Below are 19,853 nucleotides of genomic sequence, written 5' to 3'. Positions count from 1 at the left end.
GTATGTATCGCTTGCTCACCGAGCCCCACTCCATACAGCCAACCAATTCCAGCCCTGTGCTGATGAGGGCCTAAAGCCCGAAACACGTGTCCACAGGTAGGAATTGGTTGGCTGTGTAAATTTAGAAACTAATCCGCAGCATTGCACGCTTGGCGATTCCAAGCGCTGTGGATTAGACAGGGGTGGAAAGAGATGATTTGCATAGCTCCGCCTACTGCAAAGGATTCTGGGTAAACCTGCTATTCTTTGTATTATGCTGCTTGCAAGTACTTTCCGTTTCAGGAAAGCATCCACTATGTATTTCCTTTAAGTAGAGGGCTTTTCGGTCTCTTTCGTCCCGCTACATTTAGCCCAACTTGGGTCTCTCCCTAAGGTGGCTAGCATGTATGTATCGCAGAGAATCATTAAAAGTTTTACTACAAAAAGTCAACAAGGTTGCAAAAATTCTGTTGAGAAAATATGCATAAAAACAATTTCATGGTCAAAATACTCATTTGCCTAATTATTGTGTGCAAAGTTTGCACGTCACAGAAAGAAAGAGCAATCTTGCTCACCAGCATCAATTAACAATACCAATGCACTAGTAGGATGCAACTGACCCAGTTGGACAGCCCTTCTGCTTTTAAAATGATGAGCGTCACTATGCAAGTCTCATATGAGTGCATTTATAATAATGGGCACCCACCCCCTCCATGAATGGTAGGTGTGCGAGTGGTTGCTTCATCATTATTGTCCACTTGTCCACTTTTTCATGGTGGTCCGTTGCATCCTGCTAGTGCACAGTGTTTACATCAGCAACAGAAAGACAAAAATGGTACAAAATAAAATCTAGGCTGGTTGGCCGCTAACTGTACATTTAAATTCTGACCAACGTGAAATGTAACTAGGGCACAGCTCCCAACTAAACAATTGCTTACTCACACCAGTTTCCCAGGAATGCAGAAAGCTATCAGTTTGTGGACTATCTGATTTTTTTTTTTTTACCATCCCTGAACATTTTAGGTGATTAGCTACAATTATCTTGAAAAGCTGAAGTGTCTAAATGGAACCGGTAAATTATACATTTCCCTGACAACAAATTCACTGGTGGGTTTATTTCCCCAACATAAGACAAGAAATAAAGAAGTTTTCATTTTATAATGTCTAAATTTAGTATTTCCACAGTGGTATTTACCTAAAGAATAAAATAAAAACATAGCTTGTGAACACTGTAAAAATAGCTTTGATTTTGCAGATACATGTAACAGAAACATTACATTTATGATAAAAAAAAACAGCAAATTGAATAAAGCATCTTTAAATAAGAGTTCCTAATGCAGAAGATAATGATCAAAATACTTTCACGTAAGATGAAAACCAATGCTGCACTCTATGGCTTAAAAACGTCATGACTTGTTTTGAGCTCACGTCATTCCCCATGATAAATCATCAATAGGACATATAATTATTGTCCCTGTTATAGACGACTTATTACTAGGAACATAAGGGATAGTCATATAATATGCCCTGTGATCAATGCATTAAACAAGACAGGGAGAGTGGGTCCCTTGATCACAGCTCCATCACATCTGTGAACTAAATCAATAAGAAAAAATAAATAACAGTAAGAAGTAGTCATCAGAGACTGCAAAGCTATTTGAATTTTTCAGCCAATGCACAGTAGTAGCAAATGAATGATTAAAATAAATTGAATAAAAAGCATAATACAGAGAAAAAATAAAAAATAAGGTAAATGCATCAATAAATTATATAGACTTTTACTGTTTTCTGCAAGTACAACAGACTTGTTAGTGACGTCTCCCATCAATGTGCAGATCAAGAAGATTTGCTAGGTCATTGCCACATATAATAACTATTGATCCCTTTTGTAGTGTTAAAGATGTACTTGTTTTAAAATAATATAACTTCAAGACTTTTGCCTCATGTTTTTAAAATAACTATTTATTTTAAGGTAAACCCGTCAGCTGCTAAATGCTGCCGAATCCTTGTATTATCTCAGACAGCTATTGTTGATTCTGAAAGGTGGCTATATTTTAGAAAAAAACATACTTTAATGGCTGCCGGAGACCAAGCTGGGCTGTAGACTAGTTGGACAAGTGAGTCCCCTGCTGCTTGCCCCCTTTCGCTGCCCTGGATTGACTGGACTCTGCGTTATAAACTTTAGTGAAACAATTTGAGGCTCAAAGTTCACACAACACATCCAGATAAGTTCCTTGGGAGGTATAGTTTCCAAAAGGGGGTGACTTGTGGGGGGTTTCTACTATTTAGGCACATCAGGGGCTCTGCAATTGCAACATGATGCCCGCAGATCATTCTATCAAAGTCTGCATTCCAAAACGATGCTGCTTCCCTTCCGAGCTCTGCCATGCGCCCAAACAGTGGTCCCCCGCCCACATATGGGGTATCAGAGGACTCAGCACAAATTGCACAACAACTTTCATGGTCCAATTTCTCATGCTACCCTTGTGAAAGTAAAAATTTGGGGGTGAAAAGATAATTTTTGTGGAAAAAATATTAATTTTTATTTTCACAGTTCTACATTATAAACTTCTGTGAATCAGTTGGGGTTCATAGTGCTCACCACACATTTGGATAAGTTCTTTTGGAATCTAGTTTCCAAAATTGCGTCACTTATGAGGGGTTTCTACTGTTTAGGCACATCAGGGGGCTCTGCAAATGCAACATGACGCCCGCAGACCATTCTATCAAAGTCTGCATTCCAAAACGGCTCTCCTTCCCTTCTGAGCTTTGCCATGCCCCCAAACAGTGGTGCCCACACATATGGGGTATCAGAGTACTCAGGACAAATTGCACAACCACTTTTGTGGTCCAATTTCTCCTCTTACCCTTGTTAAAATAAAAAAAATTCCGGGGGGGGGGTTTCAACTGTTTAGGCACATCAGGGGCTCTCCAAACGCGACATGGCGTCATATCTCAATTCCAGCCAATTCTGCATTGAAAAAGTCAAACAGCTCTCTATCATGCCCTCAGCTGCAGGTTCGGTCTCTGCTGTGAAGGGAGACCGGCACCTTTCACACAGCTCCACTGGTACTACTCACCCTGTCCGTGGCTCTAGACAATCAGCGGCTCCTTTCTCTGCTAAGAACCTGCATCCTCTTGGCAGGTCTCCTGGAAATGCTCTTAGGAGGCGCGCCCCGCTTCCTGCACATACTTAAAACAGCAGAACACCTGTTCTCTATTAAGGCTCTCTGTGCTATGATGCTCTGTGCATAAAAGGCATCCTCCCATTATGGGAGGTGCATGGACAATGTGTTCATTCTATTGTTTATGGCCCTCTGCTCAGGCCACACTCTGCTGTGCTCTGCAAAGTGTAGTTTACTTTTGGTCTTCTAATCCCTCTGTCTCCTCAGTATCCTCCGCTGGCAGTTGCCTATTCTGGATCCTTCTGGACTCCCCGGTTTCCACTCCAGGCTGACTGAGCTGCTCCTCGCAGAACTATCCTGATATTGCTGCCGGCTGGATCAGCCTTTCCGAAACTACACAGAGCTTCCAGGATCCTCTTCACTGATTGAGCTTGAATTCCACCGTCTTGTTTATATGGTCTGTACGGGTCGTCCCTCTGGTCCGGGTACTGCGGCATTTAGGCCATCTGGTGTTGTGACGGGGGAATCCCTGTATAGGGGTACACCTTGCCCGGTGCTCCACTACGTGGTTCAGTGTTGTGGTCCAGAGGGTTCTTCTCTCAGGCACCTCTTTCTGTTTGTTTAAAACTTCATTTAATTAAATACCTTTGCATTTTGAAGCCATTCTCCTGTCTCTTGTGTACCGGGTATACAGCTGCCACTGCTCCATCAGTGGTCTAGTGAGTCCACTATATTTCCCCATGCCCTGTGGGCGTAACACTCTCCTTCCCTTCCGAGCTCTACCATGTATTCAAACAGTGGTCTACCCCCATATAAAGGGTATTGGCATACTCAGGATAAATTGCACAACTTTTGTCATCTAATTTCTCCTGTTACCCTTGTGAAAATAAAAATTGGGGGGCGAAAAGATCATTTTTGTGGAAAAAATACCATTTTTTTTATTTTCCTGGCTCTGCTTTATAAATTTCTGCGAAGCACTTGGGGGTTCAAAATGCTCACTACACATCTAGATAAGTTCCTTAAGGGGTCTAGTTTCCAAAATGGTGTCCGTTATGGGCAGTTTCCACTGTTTAGGCACATCAGGGGCTCTCCAAGCGTGACATGGCATCTTATCTCAACTCCAGTCAGTTCTGCATTGAAAAAGTGAAACAGCGCTCCTTCCCTTTCAAGCTCTGCCGTGTGCCCAAACAGTGGTTTACCCGCACATATGGGGTATTAGCGCATTCAGGAGAAATTGCACAACAAATTTTGTGGATCATTTTCTCTTTTTACACTGGTGAAAATAAAAACAAAATTGGTTCTGAAGTAAAATATTTGTAAAAGAAAAGTTAAATGTTATTTTTTTCCTCCCACATTGTTTCAGTTCCTGTGAAGCACGTAAAGGGTTAATAAACTTTTTGAATATGGTTTTGAGCACCGTTAGGGGTGCAGTTTTTAGAATGGTGTAACTTTTGGGTATTTTCTGTCATGTACATCCCTCAAAGTGACTTTAAATGTGAGATGTCCCCAAAAAAATGGTTTTGTGAATTTTGTTGTAAAAATGTGAAATCGCTGGTCAAATTTTAACCCTTATAACTTCCTAAAAAAAATATGTTGTTTCCAAAATTGTGCTGATGTAAAGTAGACATGTGGAAAATTTTCGCCATATTGCCATCATAAATAAACGGAAGTAATATCGAGGAAATTTTTACCACTAACATGAAGTACAATATGTCACCAAAATTAGTCTCAGAATCAGTGTGATCCATTAAAGCGTTCCAGAATTATAACCTCATAAAGTGACAGTGGTCAGAATTCTAAAAATTGGCCTGGTCATTAAGCTGCAAATTGGCCCCGTCAATAAGGGGTAAAGTAGACATAAAAAAATGTTTCTTATCAACAATGGTATGACCATATGAATTATAAATATAATTCAAAATTTGAAAATTGCTATTTTTTAAATTGTTGTCATATGTCTAATATTTTTTATAAATAAACATGATACATAAATTATTACAGAGTTATTGTCACATAATGGATTGTATGTCAGATTTGAAACATTTGACTTGGCCACTAAGGAGATATATTTAACTTGCATCATTTGTATTTTGTGTATATTGCACATTTAGTTTATGTATACTTTTACTGCTAACAAATTTATGCTTGTATTTTAAAATATGGTTATTATTGATCTATATATTGTTTAATGTGTGTGTATTGTTTCTTTTTCTAAAAGTATTCAAGATATTATGGGTTGACTTGATAAAGTCAAATTTGTAATTTTATAGCTAGCTTCTTCTGCACTATTTAGTCCAAGTGTTGATGTTTTATGGCATTGCCTCCAACTATTCTCTTGGAAAACAATTGTTACTCTTGTGCCATTGCTCCAGCACCAAGCATTGCTCTCTTTTCCTAAGGCTGCCTTTCTTTGTAGAAGTCCATGCCAGGTTTCTCAATTAATCCAGTGAACTCCACTCATATCATCACCGTGAGCCTTTCTCTGAAAGTGGTCAGGTGTAAGGGCATTAAGTAGCATTGCTCATATTTTTCTTTTGTAATGATGCTGCTTAGTGTAATAGAAGGACAGCCTAGTGGGCGCTAGCGGGAGTGCAGGGAGAGTGAGTAATGAGACTTGCAGTGCACACAGGACTTGAACTAGGCTGGTCACGTGATTACTGCAGGGACAATGGGGCCAGAGCTACTGCATGAGAATGGGGGGTCTGCAAGAAACGCAGGACACAGAGTACAAAAACAGAGACATGGTCAAAGGACCAGCCAAGGGTTGGGAGCCAGATGAGAGCAAGATACAAGGGGCAAAACAGCAGATTAGTCAGAGACAAGCCAAGAGGTCAGAAAGCTAGGACAGACAGAGAAGTACCAAGCAGAAAACAGGGGCAGTAGTTAGAGGACATAACTGGGTCATACACAGCATAGCACACACACACTGATTACACGAGAGTAACCTGATTACACGAGAGAGCACACGATTACAGAGAGTAACCTGGGTCAGCTACCTCAAACAGAGTAGATGGAAGTATAACTGTTATGGAAATTTGGTTTGGGATGAATCTATCACTGTGTGTGCTGCGGCTGTTCCTAATCAGATGGGATATATTGAGCGCTCAAGGAAGAATGACACTGTGCATGAAAGGTGACAGAATAACATTCCTCCAATTCTGGCGGTTTATTGTTCATACATCGTTTCATCGGTGCATACAGAAAAGAAAGGGGTGGTTAGTTAATTAACATACAATTAAGCTGTTATGTTATTGGTTGTCTGAATACATAAAACATTCTGGTTAAGGCATAGCAACAAGCTGATTTAGCACCCTTAAGTAGCTGTCACCTTTTTCCTGCTATTTCAGCAAAAATCTAGACATCAGCCTAAGACATCTGGTGTTGGTTCATGTTTTTGGTGTCTAGAAAGTACCAAGGAACTGTCTGGTTTGAGCTGGTCTTGCTCATGGGGTCAAGTTAAGCAATTGATTATAGTGTATATATTAGCTGTGGATATATATGAGTATATATGAGCATATATGAGTATATATGAGTATATATGAAAGTGAGATCTATGTGAAATGTATACATTTCCATCACATAACCGACTCAGAACCCAGGAACCACCAGTATTAAATAGCTGCCACAGAACCAAATAGAGGCTGACTAATTTAACCCAGACCTGAAAAGGATGGAGCCAGAACCTGCCCATCCTGATTCATGACATCTTTAAGTTTTTCAAAAGCTCTTCTTTTGCTTTAGGGTACTGTAACACAGTGGCACTTTGATCGCTAGGACGGCACGATCCGTGACGTTCCAGAAATATCGTTACGATCTCGCTGTGTCTGACACGCTACTGCGATCAGGGACACTGCTGAGAATCGTACGTCGTAGCAGATCGTTTGAAACTTTCTTTCGTCGCTGGATCTCCCGCTGACATCGCTGAATCGGCGTGTGTGTTGCCGATTCAGCGATGTCTTCACTGGTAACCAGGGTAAACATCGGGTTACTAAGCGCAGGGCCGCACTTAGTAACCCGATGTTTACCCTGGTTACCAGCGTAAACGTTAAAAAAACAAACACTACATACTTACCTTCAGCTGTCTGTCCCCGGCGCTGTGCTTCTCTGCACTCCTCCTGCATCCTGTGTCAGCGCCGGCCAGCCAGAAAGCACAGCGGTGACGTCACCGCTCTGCTTTATGGCTGACCGGCGCTGACAGTGCAAAGGAAAGCAGAGCACTGGAGGACAGACAGCTGAAGGTAAGTATGTAGTGTTTGTTTTTTTAACGTTTACGCTGGTAACCAGGGTAAACATCGGGTTACTAACCGTGACCCTGTGCTTAGTAACCTGATGTTTACCCTGGTTACCGGGGACCTCGGGATCGTTGGTCGCTGGAGAGCTGTCTGTGTGACAGCTCTCCAGTGACCAAACAGCGACGCTGCAGCGATCAACATCGTTGTCGGTATCGCTGCAGCGTCGCTTAGTGTGACGGTACCCTTACTTTGCTCAGCTGTATCCAAATGCCTAATAATCCATTTCTGCTACCAAAGTATTCCTTCCTACAAAAAAATTATTTCAGAGCTTAGTGTAGCTTAACAGGTGTTTTCCACACCTACTTCTAAGCATGCAAGTTATCAACTCTACACAACAATTCTAGATCCTGTTCACACCTGGCTTCTGCAATCAAGATAACAAATCTCTTCAATGGAGTCTCCAGTTTGTTAATAATTTACTGCTTTCTTGAGGTAAACATTTACTTGTCATAAATCCCAGTTTGTTTACATTGATCCTATTAATGAAGCACCCCTTATAAATAGTTTATCCATTAAAACTTTCTAAACATGTCTATGATGAAGTATAGGTTTATTAAAATACTTACTAATGGCCCACTTCCCTGGTTTCCAGCTCTGTTTTGGTCCTATTCTGTCTTACTTGAGCACTCATCTCCTTTGACAGCCCACAGAAGGAGCATAATTTTAGGTGGTGCTAACTCCATCAGTCTAAACCTATTGAGCCTCAGAACCAGGCTTCATAGAATTACATGGTGAAAACCACTCACGGTTCACTTAAAAACCCATATCTAGCGAGTCTCATTTGGAGTCACATGATTCAGAAGAGGAGGAAAGAACACTGAATACTGAGGAAAATTGCTATTTTTTGTATTTTAATACAGCTACAGTATATTACAGGCATATTAAGAAAGATTTAGTGGACAACATTTTTGTAGGGAGTGCTTCATTATCCATTACATTGCTGAAAGACAATAATATGCACTCAATTGTTCTGCACTCCTGGGAGTAACTGCTTCTCAGCTGGAAGGTGTCAGTTTTCTTTGCAGTTACTGTCCCCTTCTCTACTTCGGTATTTGCACACCTGTATTTGTTTCATCTGTGCTAAGTGCACTGGTTGTCTGTCTACCTTCCTCCAAACCCTGCTTTTGTAATTCTCCCTGATCCATACGTCATCCATCTAGATCCACTCCACTGCACCATTACTCTGGTTCGTCAAGCTCATCAAGAATGTTGGCTGAGAGAATCCACCTCATCAGGTACGCCTATAACACCAATGAAAGAAATTAGCAACCCTGGTATTTAGGACATGGCATGGCCAGCTTCTATGGTCATTGTGCCACATTAATGAGGCCTAGACAGTGGAAAACAAACTAGGCTAAAAACCAGTCCAAAGATTAAAGGTTGGGTCAAAGCAAGCAGGGGCCTTGGATGCGATCTGCAGCAAAACAGGTGAGGGACATATGAGTATATACTTTTTTAGTCCTTACATTAAAAAGAATACAGCAAAATGGTGACAAGCTGGTTAAATTTGTAGGGGCATGCCGAAAAAAATGGAAATAAGTTCAAATTCAACAAATATTTTGTTATGAAATGTTTACAGTCTGTGCTACTTTGATATGGCAGTATTTTGATCACTATTTTTCTAAAATATTTTTGAATTACATATGACAGTGAAAACTACAGAGAAGATTAACACAAATATTGCATTCAAAGTTTGGACCTCTTTTTTGGCTTAAAAATATTGCTGTAAATTACTGACAAATACTTTGATAAGTGATATTTGGCAATACCGATTTTATTATAGTTTAGTAAAAAACACTTAAAGAAAAACACTTTTTACCTGTATATGCATAGAGTCAATCTGTAATTAAATAAAATTGCGATGCTGCCCGGAGGCGTAACTGAAAATGTGGCAACTGGGAGAAAATAAATTTATTCCTCCTTGGAGCAGGCAGATATCAGCCATAGAGGTTGTGCAGCAGAGCTCACTATATGATACAGCACTTTTGACAGCCAGGTCTGCATCAGTGCAGATCAAGCTGTCAATCAAAGTGTCGGGCTTGTATAGTGAGCTGTGCTGTGAGCGATTACTGCAATTTCTCCCTGAATTGCAACTATGACTGAAAGCCAGAGGCTCTCAGGAGGAAATAAGTTCATTTTTTTCAGATCGCTACACATTCTGTAAGGCGCCTGAGCAGCATTTTAACATAAGTTACCTGCAGATAAGCATTTTAACACTAGTTACCCTATATGTACAGGTAAATAGCATTCTCCAACGCAACAGGTTATCTTTAACCCCTTTCTGAGATATGACGTACTATCCCGTCGAGGTGGGGTGGGCCCGTATGACCACTGACGGGATAGTATGTCATACGCGATCGGCCATGCTCACGGGGGGAGCGCGGCCGATCATGGCCGGGTGTCAGCTGCCTATCGCAGCTGACATCAGGCACTATGTGCCAGGAGTGGTCACGGACCGGCCCGGCACATTAACCCCCGGTACACCGCGATCAAACATGATCATGGTGTGCCGGCGGTATAGGGAAGCATCGCGCAGGGAGGGGGCTCCCTGCAGGCTTCCCTGAGACCCCCGCAGCAACGCAATGTGATCGCATTGCTCCGAGGGTCTCCTACCTCCTTAATCGCTCCAGGCCCCGGATCCAAGATGGCTGCGGCATCCGGGTCCTGCAAGGAGGGAGGTGGCTTACCAAGCACCTGCTCAGAGCAGGCGCTTGGTAAGCCTGCAGTGCTCTAAGTCAGATCGCTGATCTGACAGAGTGCTGTGCAAACTGTCAGATCAGCGATCTGTGATGTCCCCCCCCGAGACAAAGTAAAAAAGTAAAAAAAAAATTTCCACATGTGTAAAAAAATAAATAAATTCATAAATAATGAAAAAAAATATTATTCCCATAAATACATTTCTTTATCTAAGTAAATAAAAAGCAAACAATAAAAATACACATATTTAGTATCGCAGCGTCCGTAACAACCCAACCTAAACAACTGTCCCACTAGTTAACCCCTTCAGTAAACACCGTACGAAAAAAAAAACGAGGCAAAAAACATTGCTCTATTATCATACCGCCAAACAAAAAGTGGAATAACACGCAATCAAAAAGACAGATATAAATAACCATGGTACCGCTGAAAATGTCATCTTGTCCCGCAAAAAACGAGCCACAATACAGCATCATCAGCAAAAAAATAAAAAAGTTATAGTCCTCAGAACAAAGCGATGCAAAAATAATTATTTTTTCTATAAAATAGTTGTTATCATATAAAAGTGCCAAAACATAAAAAAATTATATAAATGAGGTATCGCTGTAATTGCACTGACCCAAAGAATAAAACTGCTTTATCTATTTTACCAAATGTGGAACGGTATAAACGCCTCCCCCAAAAGAAATTTATGAATAGCTGGTTTTTGGTAATTCTGCCTCACAAAAATTGGAATAAAAAGCGATCAAAAAATGTCACTTGCCCAAAAATGATACCAATAAAAACGTCAACTCGTCCCACAAAAAACAAGACCTCACATGACTCTGTGGACTCAAATATGGAAAAATTATAGCTCTCAATATATGGTAGCGCAAAAAATATTTTTTGCAATAAAAAGCGTCTTTCAGTGTGTGACGGCTGCCAATCATAAACATCGGCTAAAACCCCGCTATAAAAGTAAATAAAACCCCCCTTCAACACCCCCTTAGTTAGGGAAAAATTAAAAAAACATATTTATTTCAATTTTCCAATTAGGGCTAGGGTTAGGGCTAGGGTTAGGGCTAAGGTTAGGGTTAGGGCTAGGGTTAGGGCTAGGGTTAGGGTTAGGGTTAGGGATAGGGTTAGGGTTAGGGATAGGGATAGGGTTAGGGTTAGGGCTAGGGTTAGGGTTGGGGCTAGGGTTAAGGCTACAGTTAGGGTTGGGGCTAAAGTTAGGGTTAGGGTTGGGGCTAAAGTTACGGTTAGAGTTTAGATTACATTTACAGTTGGAAATAGGATTGGGATTAGGGTTAGGGGTGTGTCAGGTTTAGAGGTGTGGTTAGGGTTACTGTTGGGATTAGGGTTAGGGGTGTGTTTGGATTAGGGTTTCAGTTATAATTGGGGGGTTTCCACTGTTTAGGCACATCAGGGGGTCTCCAAATGCGACATGGCGTCCGATCTCAATTCCAGCCAATTCTGCGTTGAAAAAGTAAAACAGTGCTCCTTCCCTTCCGAGCTCTCCCATGCGCCCAAACAGTGGTTTACCCCCACATATGGGGTATCAGCGTACTCAGGACAAATTCTACAACAACTTTTGGGGTCCAATTTCTTCTCTTACCATTGGGAAAATAAAAAATTGGGGGCGAAAAATAATTTTTGTGAAAAAATATAATTTTTTATTTTTACGGGTCTGCATTATAATCTTCTGTAAAGCACTTGGTGGGTCAAAGTGCTCACCACACCTCTAGATAAGTTCCTTAGGGGGTCTACTTTCCAAAATGGTGTCACTTGTGTGGGGTTCAATGTTTAGGCACATTAGGGGCTCTCCAAATGCAACATGGCATCCCATCTCGATTCCTGTAAATTTTGCATTGAAAAGTCAAATGGCGCTACTTCGCTTCCGAGCTCTGTCATGCACCTAAACAGTGGTTTACCCCCACATATGGGGTATCGGCAAACTCAGGACAAATTGTACAACACCTTTTGTGGTCCAATTTCTCCTGATACTTTTGGTAAAATAAAACAAATTGGAGCTGAAGTAAATTTTTTGTGAAAAAAAGTTAAATGTTCATTTTTATTTAAACATTCCAAAAATTCCTGTGAAACACCTGAAGGTTTAATAAACTTCTTGAATGTGGTTTTGAGCACCTTGAGGGGTGCAGTTTTTAGAATGGTGTCACACTTGGGTATTTTCTATCATATAGACCCCTCAAAATGACTTCAAATGAGATGCCCTCCCTAAAAAAAATGGTGTTGTAAAAATGAGAAATTGCTGGTCAACTTTTAACCCTTATAACTCCCTAACAAAAAAAAAATTTGGGTTCCAAAATTGTGCTGATGTAAAGTAGATATGTGGGAAATGTTACATATTAATTATTTTGTGTGACACATCTGTGTGATTTAATTGCATAAAAATTCAAAGTTGGAAAATTGCAAAATTTTCAAAATTTTTGCCAAATTTCTGTTTTTTTCACATATAAACGCAGGTAATATCAAAGATATTTTACCACTATCATGACGTACTATATGTCATGAGAAAACATTGTAAGAATCACTGGGATCCGTTGAAGCGTTCCAGAGTTATAACCTCACAAAGGGACAGTGGTCAGAATTGTAAAAATTGGCCCGGTCATTAACGTGCAAACCACCCTTGGGGTAAAGGGGTTAAATCAAAGTGTTTCTGCTTGCTATGCAGTTAAAGTGATTGCAAATATACTATAGACAAAAATGTCTTGTTTGTGTTTGGATAATGACTTAGCCAAAATGCAGCTTTTCTTTTATGTATGTTTTTCGAATGCAAATTGCTACTTTTAATGTCTTCCTGTCATTTTCATCTATGCAAGTTATATCCACTGTCGTCTATATACATGCTGAGTTGTGAGCTGAGGGTTGGAGAAGCTATTTATTAATATAAACAGCTTGTAACTGCATGCTACCAAATGTTCTGTGTTGCATTGTTATCATTTCACATCTAAAAGAACAGGCATTTTAATATTATTTGCATAAAGTATCCAAGAACACTCCAGAAATAGAGCACTTGCTGGGCTAGAACAAATATATACTATCCGTCCTTTAACTTTTTTCATGCAATATTTAAGATTGTACAGATCATAAACAGGATATCATTAAAATGTTACTATACAATAGAAACGGATATTAAGATGATAATCTAGTAAAAAGACAAATCCTTTAAGTAATAGCAAGAAACCTTTCTATTGTCTACTTAAAAGTGTTTTAAAGGATTAGAAATTACTTATTTCTTCCAGAAACAGCAGTACAGCTATCCATTGATTATGCCTACACTGTACCTTATTTCAGAAAAAGAAAATTGAGTGAAGTTGACACACAAAACTTACATCTCTAAGTTTGCAGTAATCGTTCATTATGATAGGTGACAAATATGTTAAATTAAGTCCATTCGGCAACTTTTAGATAGCTTATATATCACTGAGTTTGTCTTTTGTCCCCAAATATTTTTGGACTTTTTTACAAGAAAGAATGGGATAAGATATAGGAAAGTTTTAAAGGTAATCTGCCATGTCATTTCAAGCATTTAAACTGTCCCCAGTGCGTTGTGATATAAAATGCATTTCATACACATTTTTTAATTAAAAATGGCATTGTAATGATCTCGAAAAAGCACTTCATAGAGAGATGGGGAGGTCAGCGGGTCCGCTAGCCGAAACAGTATGGACCAGGGATCATCCCACTGAAAGCCCGCTCATCTTTCACTGTGGGTATAAACACCGTGGGTAAATCACTGTGGCAATACTTTATTGAACCACAAATAAGGCAGATAACACATAGAACAGTCAAAGCAAAATATCCAAAATGGTGCACATTTTAGCGTCTCATCCTTCTCCTGACTTACCGGGAAAAGAGCAGCTGTCACTTCAGAGCTTCCAGACCTGACTACCCCACCTGTGACATGCACACAGAGAAGGTAATGACAAGCTTAGGAAGATGACAGTCCATTCCGGTACAAGGCCAGCTGACCAGTGGGTCACAAACTGGCTTATTCAAACATTTACATGCATCCAGGCGACCGGTGATTGTCATTCCTGGCTTTCACTAATGTATCCATGAGTCAGTGATGGTCAATGGAGCAGATCTGTATTCTTCCAACCAGGACCGAGGTCACCTAAGTTGGCATCCTGTAGAATGACAAATCTGGGTCCCTCATGATGGAGCCATAATGTCTTGAATGCTGTCCTGTAGAGAGTCTCTGGTTCTTTGGGTCTTTGGATCTCTTTTCTGTCTGGATGTCTGAAGGTATCTCTACTTTTTATAGTTAACAAACGTCCTTTAAACCAGCATTTTCAGGTAAAGGGAAGAATGGTAATCTATTTGCATAGTTTTCCTTCTCTGTTTTGCCAGTAAACAAAATTGCTGGCCTGGACAATGTGCAATAAGCATATCAGCAAACATCATTGTTCAATGACCCTGCATGAAAGGAGAGTCAACATTTCAGACTTGCTGCACTATAGAAAAAATGCATAAAAATAAACACATACAGGTCCTTCTCAAAAAATTAGCATATAGTGTTAAATTTCATTATTTACCATAATGTAATGATTACAATTAAACTTTCATATATTATAGATTCATTATCCACCAACTGAAATTTGTCAGGTCTTTTATTGTTTTAATACTGATGATTTTGGCATACAACTCCTGATAACCCAAAAAACCTGTCTCAATAAATTAGCATATTTCACCCATCCAATCAAATAAAAGTGTTTTTTAATAACAAACAAAAAAACCAACAAATAATAATGTTCAGTTATGCACTCAATACTTGGTCGGGAATCCTTTGGCAGAAATGACTGCTTCAATGCGGCGTGGCATGGAGGCAATCAGCCTGTGACACTGCTGAGATGTTATGGAGGCCCAGGATGCTTCAATAGCGGCCTTAAGCTCATCCAGAGTGTTGGGTCTTGCGTCTCTCAACTTTCTCTTCACAATATCCCACAGATTCTCTATGGGGTTCAGGTCAGGAGAGTTGGCAGGCCAATTGAGCACAGTAATACCATGGTCAGTAAACCATTTACCAGTGGTTTTGGCACTGTGAGCAGGTGCCAGGTCGTGCTGAAAAATGAAATCTTCATCTCCATAAAGCATTTCAGCCGATGGAAGCATGAAGTGCTCCAAAATCTCCTGATAGCTAGCTGCATTGACCCTGCCCTTGATGAAACACAGTGGACCAACACCAGCAGCTGACATGGCACCCCACACCATCACTGACTGTGGGTAATTGACACTGGACTTCAGGCATTTTGGCATTTCCTTCTCCCCAGTCTTCCTCCAGACTCTGGCACCTTGATTTCCGAATGACATGCAAAGTTTGCTTTCATCAGAAAAAAGTTCTTGGGACCACTTAGCAACAGTCCAGTGCTGCTTCTCTGTAGCCCAGGTCAGGCGCCTCTGCCGCTGTTTATGGTTCAAAAGTGGCTTTACCTGGGGAATGCGGCACCTGTAGCCCATTTCCTGCACACGCCTGTGCACGGTGGCTCTGGATGTTTCCACACCAGACTCAGTCCACTGCTTCCTCAGGTTCCCCAAGGTCTGGAATCGGTCCTTCTCCACAATCTTCCTCAGGGTCCGGTCTCCTCTTCTCGTTGTACAGCGTTTTCTGCCACATTGTTTCCTTCCAACAGACTTACCATTGAGGTGCCTTGATACAGCACTCTGGGAACAGCCTATTTGTTGAGAAATTTCTTTCTGGGTCTTACCCTCTTGCTTGAGGGTGTCAATGATGGCCTTCTTGACATCTGTCAGGTCGCTAGTCTTAAGGTACCTTCACACATAACGATATTGTTAACGATATCGTTGCTATTTGTGACGTAGCAACGATATCGTTAATGAAATCGTTATGTGTGACAGCGACCAACGATCAGGCCCCTGCTGGGAGATCGTTGGTCGCTGAATAAAGTCCAGAACTTTATTTCGTCGCTGGACTCCCTGGAGACATCGCTGGATCGGCGTGTGTGACACCGATCCAGCGATGTCTTCACTGGTAACCAGGGTAAACATCGGGTAACTAAGCGCAGGGCCGCGCTTAGTAACCCGATGTTTACCCTGGTTACCATGCTAAAAGTAAAAAAAAACAAACAGTACATACTTACCTACAGCTGTCTGTCCTCCAGCGCTGTGCTCTGCTCTCCTCCTGTACTGGCTGTGAGCCGGAAAGCAGAGCGGTGACGTCACCGCTCTGCTTTCCGGCTCACAGACAGTACAGGAGGAGAGCAGAGAAGCAGAGCACAGCGCTGGAGGACAGACAGCTGTAGGTAAGTATGTACTGTTTGTTTTTTTTTTACTTTTAGCATGGTAACCAGGGTAAACATCGGGTTACTAAGCGCGGCCCTGCGCTTAGTTACCCGATGTTTACCCTGGTTACCGGCATCGTTGGTCGCTGGAGAGCGGTCTGTGTGACAGCTCTCCAGCGACCAAACAGCGACGCTGCAGCGATTCGGATCGTTGTCGGTATCGCTGCAGCGTCGCTAAATGTGAAGGGGCCTTTACCCATGATGGGGGTTTTGAGTAATGAACCAGGCAGGGAGTTTATAAAAGCCTCAGGTATCTTTTGCATGTGTTTAGAGTTAATTAGTTGATTCAGAAGATTAGGGTAATAGGTCGTTTAGAGAACCTTTTCTTGATATGCTAATTTATTGAGACAGGTTTTTTGGGTTATCAGGAGTTGTATGCCAAAATCATCAGTATTAAAACAATAAAAGACCTGACAAATTTCAGTTGGTGGATAATGAATCTATAATATATGAAAGTTTAATTGTAATCATTACATTATGGTAAATAATGAAATTTAACACTATATGCTTATTTTTTGAGAAGGACCTGTATTCAACAGTCTACTCTTCCTGGCTTGCTGAAAATAAATGTCTAGTTAATTAAGATAAAATGCTGTGTCCCCACTAGGGTTGAGCGACTTTTACTTTTTTAGGGTCGAGTCGGGTTTCGCGAAACCCGACTATCTCAAAAGTCGAGTCGAGTGAAATCGGCTGATTATCGCAAAAAGTCGGGGATCGACCGAAACACGAAGCCCAATGCAAGTCAATGGGGAAGCATAGTCGGCAGTGAATTGAGGCCAGGAAAACACATACAGTGCCCATTTTAATGGCAAAAACATCCATTCTTGTTACTGAAGCCTCTCAATCTTAATTTACCTTATAATAATAGTTAGGCATTGGAAATTGGGGGTCATTTGGCTAAAGTTGTGGGAGGTAGGGCTGATTCAGGTATTTAGTGGACCCAGGAAACGTGGACCACGTCACGGCAGTGGAGCAGGGGGAGGTAAGTATTTCAGCTTTGCAAGTGCTGTGATCCTGAGCAAGCAGGGGGGGGCACTCGTTCGCATTGGCACTGGCACAGGGCCCCTCAAAGTACGGTGGTGTGTTTGCACGGCGGGGGCGCCTCCCACCGGCAGCGACACTTTTGTGTACTATGATGGGCCCTGTGCCAGTGACATCGCCAACGAGTATTCCCCCCACCTGATGAAGGAACCTGCACTTTCATCTGCACCTTACTCTTTGTCCCCGTCTAAGGTGGTATAGTATGCGGGAAGGGGAACCTGACTTTCAGCAGGGTCAAATTCTGGCTGTGTAGCGTGCAAGGGGAATGTAGCGGTCTGGGTCAATATACCAGCAGACTCATCTAGCACTGGCTAGGCAATAGGCAGAATGAGGAGGAAACACAGATAAAGGCCCAAATAATAAAGTGGGCTAAATGCAGTTCAAAATTGGTAACAGGACTAACCAGGCGGCATTGCTTTGTTCAGTGGAGGGCAACTGTAATGAGAGGCTGACACAGTGAGTAGGCCCAAATCAGTAAGTAGGCTAAATGCAGTTCAAAATTGGTAACAGTAGTAAACAGGCGGCACTGCTTTATTCAGTGGAGAACAGCAAGGAGCGGCAGACACCGTTAGTAGGGTCAACAAAACTAGTAGGCCAAATGCAGTGTTATATTAAAAACAATTTAACGAGAGCCTGAAGATAGAAGCTCAGGAAAGGCAACCTGGAGAACATCTTGGAGCGGCAAACACTGTTAGTAGGCCCCAACCAAACTAGTAGCCCCAATGCAGTTGCTAGATTAAAAACTATTTAACGAGAGCCTGAAGATAGAAGCTCAGGAAAGGCAACCTGGAGAACACCTTGGAGTGGCAGACACTGTTAGTAGGCCCCAACCAAACTAGTAGCAGCAATGCATTTGTCAGATTAAAAACTATTTAACGAGAACCTGAAGATAGAAGCTCAGGAAAGGCAACCTGCAGAACACCTTGGAGCGGCAGACACTGTTAGTAGGCCCCAACCAAACTAGTAGCCCCAATGCAGTTGTTAGATTAAAAACTATTTAACGAGAACCTGAAGATAGAAGCACAGAAAAGGCAACCTGGAGAACACCTTGAAGCGGCAGACACTGTTAGTAGGCCCCAACCAAACTAGTAGCCCTAATGCAGTTGTTAGATTAAAAACTATTTAACGAGAGCCTGAAGATAGAAGCTCAGGAAAGGCAACCTGGAGAACACCTTGGAGCGGCAGACACCATTTGTAGAACCCAACCAAACTTGTGGCCCCAATGCAGTTGTTAGATTAAAAACTAATTATCGAGAGCCTGAGGATTGAAGCTCAGGAAAGGCAACCTGGAGAACACCTTGGAGTGGCAGACACTGTTAGTAGGCCCCATCTAAACTAGTAGCCCCAATGTAGTTGTTAGATTAAAAACTATTTAACGAGAGCCTGAACATAGAAGCTCAGGAAAGGCAATCTGGAGAACACCTTGGAGCGGCAGAAACTGTTAGTAGGCCCCAACCAAACTAGTAGCTCCAATGCAGTTGTTAGATTAAAAACTATTTAACGAGAGCCTGAAGATAGAAGCTCAGGAAAGGCAACCTGGAGAACACCTTGGAGCAGCAGACACTGTTAGTAGGCCCCAACCAAACTAGTAGCCCCAATGCATTTGTTAGATTAAAAACTATTTAACGAGAGCCTTAAGATAGAAGCTCAGGAAAGGCAACCTGGAGAACAACTTGGAGTGGGAAACACCATTTGTAGAACCCAACCAAACTTGTAGCCCCAATGGATTTGTTAGATTAAAAACTGTTTAACGAGAGCCTGAAGATAGAAGCTCAGGAAAGGCAACCTGGAGAACACCTTGTAGTGGCAGACACTGTTTGTAGAACCCAACCAAACTTGTAGCCCCAACGCTGTTGTTAGATTAAAAACTAATTAACGAGAGCCTGAAGATTGAAGCTCTAGAATAGAGGCAAGGCGCACAGCTATATAAATGTAACATAAGTTAGGAGGGTGCAAAAAGCAGTAATAAACAGAACCAGAGAAAATATTTATAGAAAAAGCATCACTGCATAACATGCACACCATCCAAATAATAACAAATGTATAAAGAAAAAAATGTAATTTATTAATGCACCTAAAACACACCAAACAATAAATAAAACATACTTAAAAACCAACACAAAACATCAGAGGTTGAATAATATACAAAAATAAGGCAACCACCAAACCCTAACCTAACTGGCTCATATGATGATATCCCATGCTGTCATAACAAAGTAAAAGCCACTAATAAGGATCCAGCAGGGGAAAATAAATGTATCCCCACAACTACATGGCCTAGGTTAGATAGGTAACCAAAGTCCTAAGGTGAGCAGGACAAAGGAAAAGTAATCAGCCATATGAGCAGCACCAATAAAGACTCATAATGAGATCCAAAAGTGCATACAACCTGGTGTAAACAGATATCCCACGCGTAT

The sequence above is a fragment of the Ranitomeya imitator genome, chromosome 1, assembly GCF_032444005.1.
Source record: "Ranitomeya imitator isolate aRanImi1 chromosome 1, aRanImi1.pri, whole genome shotgun sequence".
Taxonomy (NCBI): domain Eukaryota; kingdom Metazoa; phylum Chordata; class Amphibia; order Anura; family Dendrobatidae; genus Ranitomeya; species Ranitomeya imitator.
This window is presented reverse-complemented; position numbering follows the sequence as displayed.